The sequence below is a fragment of the Musca domestica genome, unplaced genomic scaffold (assembly GCF_030504385.1).
Source record: "Musca domestica strain aabys unplaced genomic scaffold, Musca_domestica.polishedcontigs.V.1.1 1117, whole genome shotgun sequence".
NCBI classification, from domain to species: domain Eukaryota; kingdom Metazoa; phylum Arthropoda; class Insecta; order Diptera; family Muscidae; genus Musca; species Musca domestica.
Genome location: NW_026712139.1, coordinates 32,367 through 40,000, shown reverse-complemented (window position 1 = coordinate 40,000; position 7,634 = coordinate 32,367).

The window sequence follows — 7,634 nt, the reverse complement described above, 5'->3', positions numbered from 1 at the left end:
ACTGAAATAAATAAATTGAAAAAATTTAAATAAAAAAAATCGAAAGCGTTTTATTTTATTGGAGGGGAAAACTTTAGGTTTTTGTTTTTTTTTTTTGGCCCACTGTAATTCATGTTAGGGGTTTTGTCAATGGAAATTATATTCCTCATCGAATTAGGGGAATACTGCATATTCATTCTTCTCCTCTGAAAGGTTTTCCATTATACAGGGTGAGATGAAAAAACTGCAACAACAAACCGACCGACAGCTGTTAAAATTAGAAAACAGCCTAGCAACATCAGCAGAATTCTCCGGTTGGTCCTAAAAAATACCAAAGTGTCGATCACCTCAAGCAAGTGCTTTGCCGGGAATGGGCCAAAATACCACAGAGCAATATTCGGGCAGCGTGTGACGGTTTCATTGGCCGTTTGAAGGCCATAATTTGTGCCAAAGTTGACAAATTCGAACAAATCTAAAATTATTCTAAAATTTGATGCTATTTCCGACATTAGAATTTAAAAAAATGTAAAAATTATGGCGTTTGAGTTTGTTGCAGTTTTTCATCTCAACCTGTATATGGGCACCATAGCTATATCGGAACCGATTCCGATTAAATTTAGTATACTTATTTTCAGGCCCGATTTGGTCGTATGTGTAAAATTTCAATCCGATTTGGGCTAATATTACACGTTTGGTGCACAATAAAATGCAAATCGGACGAAGATTTATGTGGGAGCTATATCCAAATCTGAACGGATTTCGATAACATTTGGGAAATATATTTCTGTGCTGTATTTGATAGAATTCCCCCAAATATCTTTGTTACCGGGTGCATTCTACGGCTGCGGAGGACAAAAAATACCAAATCGGATGAACAATATATGTGGGAGCTATAGCTATATCGGAATCGATTTCAATCAAATTTGGCATACTAATTTCCAGGCTTAATTCGGTCATATCTGCAAAATTCCATCCGATTTGGGCTAATATTACACGTTTGGAGCCCCATAAAAGGCAAATCGGATGAAGATTTATATGGGATCTATATTCAAATCCGAACCGATTTCGATAAAATTTGTGGAAATGTATTACTGGGCTATATTTGATAGATTTCCCCCAAATATCTTTGTTACCGGGTGCATACTACGGCTGCGGAGGCCAAAAAATACCAAATCGGATGAACAATATATGTGGGAGCTATAGCTATATCTGAACCGATTTCAATCAAATTTAGCATACTTATTTCCAAGCCCAATTTGGTCGTATATGCAAAATTCCATCCGATTTGGGCTATTATTACACGTTTGAAGCCCAATAAAAGGCAAATCGGACGAAGATATATGTGGGGGAGCTATATTCAAATCTGAACCGATTTCGATAAAATTTGGGAAATGTATTTCTGGGCTATATTTGATAGACTTCCCCCAAATATCTTTGTTACCGGGTGCATGCTACGGCTGCGGAGGACAAAAAATACCAAATCGGACGAACAATGTGTATGGGAGCTATAGCTATATCGGAACCGATTTCGATCAAATTTGGCATACTTATTTCCAAGCCCAATTTGGTCGTATATGCAAAATTGTATCCGATTTGGGCGGATATTACACGTTTGGTGCACAAAAAATGGCAAATCGGAAGAAGTTTTATGTGGGAGCTATATCCAAATCTTAACCGATTTCGATAAAATTTGGGATAGGTATTTCTGTGCTGTATTTGATAGATTTACCCCAAATATCTTTTTTACCGGGTGCATACTACGGCTGCGGAGGACAAAAAATACCAAATCGGATGAACAATATATGTGGGAGCTATAGCTATATCTGAACCAATTTCGATCAAATTTGGCATACTAATTTCCAGGCTTAATTCGGTCATATCTGCAAAATTACATCCGATTTGGGCTGATGTTACACGTTTGGTGCACAATAAAAGGCAAATCGGATGAAGATTTATGTGGGAGATATATCCAAATCTGAACCGATCTCGATAAAATTTAGCATGCTTGTTTCTACACTCAATTTGGTCATATCTGCAAAATTACATCCGATTTGGGCTGATGTTACACGTTTGGTGCACAATAAAAGGCAAATCGGAAGAAGTTTTATATGGGAGCTATATCCAAATCTGAACCGATCTCAATAAAATTTAGCATGCATGTTTCTACACTCAATTTAGTCGTAAGTGCCAAATTCCATCCGATTTGGGCTGATGTTACACGTTTGGTGCACAATAAAAGGCAAATCGGAAGAAGTTTTATATGGGAGCTATATCCAAATCTGAGCCGATCTTGATCAAATTTAGCATGCTTGTTCCTACACTCAATTTGGTAGTAAGTGCCAAATTCCATCCGATTTGGGCTAATACTACACGTTAGGTGCCCAATAAAATGCAAATCGGAAGAAGATTTATGTGGGAGCTATAGCTAAATTTTGACCGATCATCTCCAATTTCATTAGGGTTTGTCTTTGGGTCAAACAAATGATTTGTGCAAAATTTCATCTGGGTCGGACAATAAATCCGATCTGTACTTTGTTTACAAAAATATGTTGACATAAGGAGGGGCGGGCGGACATGCAGAAATCGACTCAGAACGTGATTATAGGCAAATTATCAAAAGGAGCTATGGGTCTATCTCCTTTTTCTTTTGCCAGTTACAAACAAATGCAGAAGACATAATACCCTGAGACCATCTTGTGGTGTAGGGTATAAAAACGTATGTTTTCCAAGGACGAATCGACCCAATTACGGTTGTCGTTTCTATGGCGGTCAGTTTTAGATTTGTAAATTACTTTAGAATTAGCAAGAATTGATTTCAGCATTTGCTAATAGAAATTTCGCCAAGCTCTTCAATTTTTTTAATGTTTTACAGTGGTTGTTGTTGTTGTTGTAGCAGTAGTGCATGTGTGTGTTTGTGTTCTGCTAATCTGGTTCCAGCTCCAGGTTTAGAAATTCGGCTACTTTAACGGGCTGTAGCCAGAGATCCTCTGGAGTGAGTTGGGTAGGTTTGGCTGAGCAATTAAAAAGGTGTAGCGTATTGTGCGGGCCTGTATCGCACGCCGGGCAGGCGTCACGCACATCTTCATCAATTCGTGCCCAATACGAATTGAGGCGACTACACCATCCTGAACGCAATTGCGCCAAAACTACCCTGGTTTGTCTAGGCAGCTGACGTTCTTCGGCTGCAATGGATGGGGGGTGGACTCCGAGGACGGCATTCACTTTATAACTGCTCATAGCATCCGCGACTGCATCGGTGTGAATGCCACTCAGACCTGCCTGATAGGCTTCTTGATCTAGAGGCTCTCTCTTGTAGCGCTGGACCTCCCTCTCTAGATCATGTATGTCCTTCCTGACACGCCTGGGTGGGGGAGAGTTATCCACCATATGATGGTTGGGATGACTCTCGCGGTAACACCCAAGCAGGTACTGCAACGAAAGCATATGATTATGCTGACGTAAGGGAAGGACTTTCGCCTCCTCATGTAGATGATCCACTGGTGTCATGAGGAGGCACCCTGTCGCAGTTCTCAGGGCAGCGTTCTGGCAGGTCTGGATATTCTTCCACTGCGTAGCACTAGTATTCGCAGACCACACTGGAGCCGCATAGTTGACCACAGACCGACCTATCGCGTTATAAGAGGTCAACAAGGTTTCTTTGTCCGCACCCCAAGAGCTTCCGGCTAGCGCCTTGAGGACCTTGTTCCTACTTTTCATCTTGTCGCAGATAGCTGTGGCTTGCGCGGACGACTTGAACATTACCCCAAGAATCTTGGGGTAGTTCGTGGTCGGTATTAGATTCCCCTCGACCTGAACATTCAGCTGTGTTCTCATCTCCGCAGACCATGTGGTAAAGAGTGTGGCCGTTGATTTCGTGGCGGATATTATCATATTCCTCGCGTGGAAGTATGCGGCAAGCTCCGCGAGATAGGGGTTCAACCTTTCGCATATGTCATCGACCACTGGACCCGACGCCATGAACGTACAATCATCCGCATACGTTACGATCTCAATGCCGTCTGGAGCGCGAGGAATTCCGGAAAGGTAGAGGTTAAACAGTTCCGGAGATATCACCCCGCCTTGGGGAACTCCCTGTTTCACTCTACGGGCTTTGGACTTCTTGTTCCGGAATTCCACGTACGACTGGCGTCCACACATATAGTTGATTATCCAACGTTTCAAACTTGGCCGGAGGGTAGTTCTCTGTACGTCCTCAAACAGTGTGGCATGATTGACCGTATCAAATGCCTTTGATAGGTCAAGGGCTACCAACACTGTTCTGTCACACGGCCTGTTCTGGTTTAGTCCTCTACTAATATGTGTGGAAATGGCGTGTAATGCTGTTGTGGTACTATGTTGTGGACGGAATCCATGCTGGTGGTTGGCAACTGTATAGCTTCCTCTAATGCTGGGGAGGAGTAAAGCCTCAAGAGTCTTTGCTACTGGCGACAAAAGCGAAATCGGCCTGTACGATTCGCCTTTACTGGCATCCTTGCCTGGCTTCAGTAGCGGGACCACCGGGCCCATTTTCCAGGTTTCGGGCACTATGTGGGTGGCTAGCGACAAATTGAGAACTTTCGTTAAGTACTCGACTCCCGGCGTATCCAGCTGCTTCAACATTACCATTGAGATTCCGTCCGGGCCCAACGCTTTGGATGACTTAGCGTTACGGATGACATTTGCAACATCACCCATCGTAAACTGTGGTGGTTCCTCCTCGGCGGGAAGAGATCTGATACGACGTAGTACTCTTCGCTTCGCCCTATCGCTCTCGGGGTGCTCGACAAATTGTCGGTTAAAATATTCCGCGCACCTCTTCGGATCAGTCACCGTTACGTCGTTAAAAGTGACAGAGGTCCTATCATCCTTTTTTCCAGGGTTCGAGAGCGACTTAACCGTTACCCACAGCTTACTCATATCGGTTCCAATGTTGCAGCACTTCAGATGGTCTAGCCACTTTTTCCTCTTACGTCAACCGGTTGACTTCCACTGTCAAATCACTGATTCTAGGATCAGTAGGGTTGGTACGACGGAGATCATCACGCTCGTTTGCTAATCCCGCTGCCTCTGCTGGGAAGTTTGGTCTTATCTCGGGTATTCGACCAGCAGGTATATAGCGAGCGGCTGCAGCTCTGATGATGTTTCGGAAAATCCTTTCTGCTACCCGAACATCAGAAGGGTTGGGCAGTTCTCTGAAGCGGCGGTTGGTGAATTCTCTGAACTCTGGCCAGTGAGCTTTCCCATGGTTAAGGAAAGTGCGGCGTTCAGAGGTTATGAAATCGGGCGACCTGCTTATGGAGACGATTATCGGGAGATGGTCTGAGCCAAGAGAAATGACGGGTTGCCAAGTCACGTCATTTATCAGACCGGGTGACACTATGGTTAAGTTTGGCGAACTGTGACACTCTCCTCTTATTCGGGTGGGAGCATCCTCGTTAACCGTGCAGAATGTGGAGCAGTCAATCTGCTCTGCCAGCGCTGATCCCCTCTGGTCATTACCTAGGACGGAATGCCACAACTCATGGTGGGCATTAAAATCCCCTAGTACCAGGCGGTTATTGCCTACCAATAATGGGCTAATATCAGGCAAATAACGCGGTTCACAGCTATTAATCGGCGGGATATACACATTAAGCACCTCTACCTCGGCAGTTCCACACTTGACTGCTACCCCCATACATTCCATGTATGGGTCACTAGAGACAAGCTCAAGCGAGATAGGTCTGTACTGAACAGAATGGTGTAACAGGAACGCTAATCCCCCACCTCCACTTCTGGTGCGATCCTTCCTTAGTACGTTGTAACCATAACAACGTTGTAGGCTGCAATTTTCATTCAGCTTGGTTTCCTGCACCGCTGCGATCTTAATATTCCTCCGACTCATAAATTCCACTATCTCATCTATTTTGCCTCGAAGTCCGTTGCAATTGAATTGCAAGAATGATGCACAATCCGGAGTTGGAACAGCAACATGTGGCGTTAGGTGCTGCGGTGTTGGTTGCTGTTCTGGAGACTGCGGTGGAGTGCCATACTCCGACGACGTCTCTGACGAGGACGACGAAGAAGAGGACTCGCTGGGGACTACGTTACTGCAGCAAGTCGCAACATAATCCCTTTCGCTGTAGTCTCGCAAACGCCTTAATCCGGAACAGTTCTTAAAGTGCACCCACTCTCTGCATCCATTACATCGCACCGAGACAAATCTGTGGTGGATGACGTTCTGACAAACCGAGCAGAACCAAGGTCCGGGGTTTTCCTCAATCCCGGCACGGACCAATAAAATCCGGAGCAAGCATTCCAATGCAGAAAAATAAACAAACACAAACATGTACATACTGGGTTGGCAGCCGCTGGCCGAAACTGGAATCTTGTTGTTTCGGGTCAATCCGGTATCGTAGAACCCGCTGCCGTGGGATTGTTTCCAGTGGTAGGTACTTTCCCCTGATTCTGGGAAACAATTTATATATATTTTCTTGGGGGCCGTTCCGGGACCCCATATTTTTGCCCTGAAAGTCCGGGTTCAAGACTCGGGCTAGACCCGGATCCACTTATACAATATAAACGATATAGGTATCGCTTATAAAAATTCCTATCCAACATCTGCTCACTTGATGGGGTTATTTAAAGCGTTTCTGAAGTTATAGTCAAAATACAAATTTTTTATAGCCCGGATTTTTTTTATCAACAAAATTGATGCCAAATTATAGCTGACACTCTTACCACTTTGTCTGCCCGCCAAAAAAAAAAAAAGTTCCCGAAATCAGGGTAAAAAAAAATAACTACCTCTGGTAAAAAAATTTCGAAAAAATCGAAGAGTTTTTACTAAACTAGAGTTGTGCCAATTGGCCACAGCATTGAGGTTTTTAGCGCTAGGATCTTAGTAGTACCAGTGTCGGGAATCACTTCAATATTTCCAAATTGTTTTGCTGTTGTTATTTTCATGGTCAAAGGTCAAATACAAAATGGTTAAAATATCAATGTCGACTTAAAAATACAATGCCGTCACAATTTTTTACGGCGACAGATATTCTCTTAAAAACGACTTCATGTCGACTGTTCTTGTATCGACAAAGTTAATAGGAACCATTCATCGCGATCGACAAAAAACGACAACCCTAATACCATTATTGTCGCCTCGACTTCATTTTGCGACGACGACGACGACGATATCGGCAATAGGGCCGAATATGTTTACCCAAGAGTGTAATTCTCGCAATTCCTCGATGTTGATATCTTGAGTAAATTATTCTCTATATTTTCACCTCAATTGCTCGGCAGGAATCTGTTGGTCCCTGAAAAAAAATTTAAAACAAATTAATTTTTATTTAAAATTTTATTCAAATTGAATTGTTTGATTTTAATACTTACAATACTTTAGTGGAATAAAACGTTTTCCTTGATCCTCGATGTTGGTATCTTGAGAGGATTTTTGTTTTTTGAAGTGGCTCCTTTATATTTAAAATTCCCATATACTGCTCCATTGGTCCTTGAAAAAGAATCTTAAAAGGAAAGAATCCACTTTTATCTAAAAATTTTATTCAAATTGATTTTTTTCATTGTTGTCTTAGTAGAATATAGTTTTTTTACTAAGTTGTCGATATTGGCATTTCGAAAGAATTATATTTGAAATGCATCCATTAGTCCTTGAAAAAAAT